This window comes from Pinus tabuliformis, chromosome 7 (genome assembly GCF_031772625.1).
Source record: "Pinus tabuliformis cultivar Carrire ecotype Pingquan chromosome 7, CPIR1, whole genome shotgun sequence".
Lineage (NCBI taxonomy): Eukaryota > Viridiplantae > Streptophyta > Pinopsida > Pinales > Pinaceae > Pinus > Pinus tabuliformis.
Window position 1 is genome coordinate 910,203,419 of NC_142293.1, and position 3,178 is coordinate 910,206,596.

The following is a 3,178-nucleotide window of genomic DNA, read 5'->3' on the forward strand; positions in this document are numbered from 1 at the left end:
TTATAAAATCCCGACAATAGATCTTTCCTTTATTTAACAGAGTCACTTGGTTGTACACCATAGATCACACACCTTGATCCAACGGTCCACCACTGATATCACAATTCGGATATTGCTATGGGAAAGCGCTTAGGTCTCAGAACACACATATATAATGTTGCGATGTGATATATTCAATGGCCTCACTGCTCATTGCATATTGCAGGTTACCAATGCTTCAGGCCCACTTCCTTTCCGACTGATAGATGGCGATGCGATGGATCGCATTTGCACGCCGCAAGGTCTCACAACCAGAGGTCCTACCAGACACCAATGCTTTGTTGCGATGCGATATTTCAGAGATCGCACATCGCAATTCCTCAAGACCTGAAGTCTACTCCCTTGTAAACAAACATTGTGATGCGATAATGGATAATCCAACGGTCAGCGGGGTTTCACACTGTTGGTTCGAACTTGGATCAACAGTTGAGATCTTAAGCGCTCAACACTGTTAATAATACAGAAGGCTACGATTTCTATTAACTTTGTGTTTTATATCATAGCAAACGAAAACAGAGAAATATTCAACTCCAACCCAAATACAAAGAAACAAAGGCAAATGATGGATTGCACAGATTTGACGTATAATCACATGCAACATCAATATATAATCATACACATGCATCAATTATTCATAATAAAAATGATTACAAAGTCTCAGCCTTGGCTCGATTACAATGATTTTAAAAGACCTTTGTTCAATATGGAAGTCCTCACTCTATCACCTGACTCTCGCTTCCTCAATCCTCTCTCATCCCTACCTATCCTTTTGCATTACATTTTTCTTCTTTTTATCAATCCAATCCTGCCTAACAACTCAATCTCTATTTTCAAACATTCTAACAATCAAATCTCTATTTTCCAGCTCTATCACACACCTATGCTAACAACTTATCTTTGGATCTAAAATAAGACAATTTCTACTTATTACAATAATGAAATACAACTCATTTCTTGAGAGATCCAACCCTCTCGGTAAAAACTGACTTTTGACCACTCAGGTCAGTGAAATTCAACTTGTTTAGCCACAACATGTGAACAGACTTTCACATTGTTGGCTAAGTCCAGATGCTCCTGCATCAGACTCCTGGGGAAGAAAGAAATCATCCCTCAGACTTTCAGGGCTTACTCCATACTTCTGCAACTCTGCTGTTGTTAACCAGCTAGCATCCTCCACTGGCTGTCCTTTCCATTTGACTAGATATTGAAAATAAGTCTATCCTCTGGTTCTTTTGGATACTCTTTTCTCCAAAACAGCTTCAACTTCTTTCTTAACGATCTTTGGCATTTGTTCTTCCCAGTTCAAGGTTTGAACTCCATCTTCTGTAGTTTCCTACTATAGCTCTGTCTTTGTCCCTTTGTATGGATACAAATATGCAATATTGAAAATAGGTGATATTCCAATCCCTACTAGAAATTCAATTTCATATGCATTAGATGAAAACTTTCTTACAATTCTACATGGTCCTATCTTTTTCATTTTCAGTTTATTGTAAGTCTTAGCAGGAAATCTTTCTTTTCTCAAATATACCATCACTAAGTCTCCCACTTGGAATTCTTTCTCTCTTCTTTTCATATCCACTCTCTGTTTGTATTTACCACTGCTTTCCTGCAATCTTCCTTTGACATCTTCTTGTAGTCTTTGCATATGTTCTGCAAACTCTTCAACTTTTGCACTTCTTGTCTCCTGTTTTCCCAAATTTCTGAGCTCATACACACCTCTTGGATTCATTCCAAAAAGAATCTGAAATGGACTCATTCTAGTACTTCATTTTGGAGTGTCATTATAAGAAAATTCAGCCCGAGCTAGTGCTAAATCCCACTGCTTAGGATTTTGATACACTAAACTTCTCAATATGTTTCCCAAGCTCTTATTTTTTACTTCGGCCTGTCCATCTGTTTGAGGGTGGTATGTTGAACTGAAACTGAGGTTAGAACCTAGTTTCTTCCAAAGAGTTCTCCAGAAATGTCCTACAAACTTTGTATCTCTATCAAACACAATACTTATAGGCTATCCATGTAATCTTACATTTTTTGAAAAAAATAGATTAGCTATATGTGTTGCATCGCTAGTATTCTTAAAAGCAATGAAATGTGCCATGTTGGAAAATCTATCTACTACAGCATAAATGGAATCATTCCCTCTTTGAGTTTTTGGTAATCCCAAAACAAAATCCATGCTAACTACATCCCATGGTCAATATGGTATTGGCAATGGCTGATACAATCTTATGTTCTAACTTCTCCCCTTAGCATGCTGACATATCCTTCACTTCTCAACAAATATCTTGACATCAGTCTGCATTTTTTGCCAATAATAAAAAAAATTCACCTGAGCAAAGGTTTTATCTTGCCCAAAGTGACTAGATAATCCTCCACTATGTTTTTCCTTTATTATGTTTTCCCTCATAGAACATTTGGGTATACACAACTTGTTTCCTTTAAACAATAAGCCTCCTTGGATGAGATAATCTAACCATTGACTTCTATTATGCACTATTGGATTTTGAATTGTTGTATAGGCATCTTTAAAATCTGCATCATCTTTGTACATTTCAATCATTTCTTCAAATCCTACAACACCAACTTTGAATTCTTGCACTATAAAACCTACCCTGCTCAACGCATCAGCAACTTTATTCAACTTACCACTTGTGTGCTTTATCACAAAAGTAAATCTCTACAAAAATTCCACCCACTTGGCATGTTTCTGGTTCAATTTTGGCTGGTTATTTATGAACTGCAATGCACGATTATCCGAATACAATATGAATTTCTTTGGAAACAAATAATGTCTCCGTTTTTTCAAGGCTTGCACAATAGTGTAAAACTCTTTGTCGTAAGAAGAATACTTATTCTTATTTTCATTCAATTTCTCACTGAAGTACACTATCAGTCTTTTTTCCTGACTCAGAACTGTGCCAACTGCAACTCTGCTAGCATCTATTTCAACTTGATATACCTTTTCAAAATTAGGAAAAGCTAAAATCGATTCCTCTGTGATTTTTCTCCTCAACAATTTAAAGTTCCTGTCAATGCTTTTGTCCACTTGAACAACTGATTAGTCTCCTTAATTGTTTAAAGAATTGGTGCACAAATCTGACTAAAACCTCTGATAATTTTTTTGCAAAAACTTGCA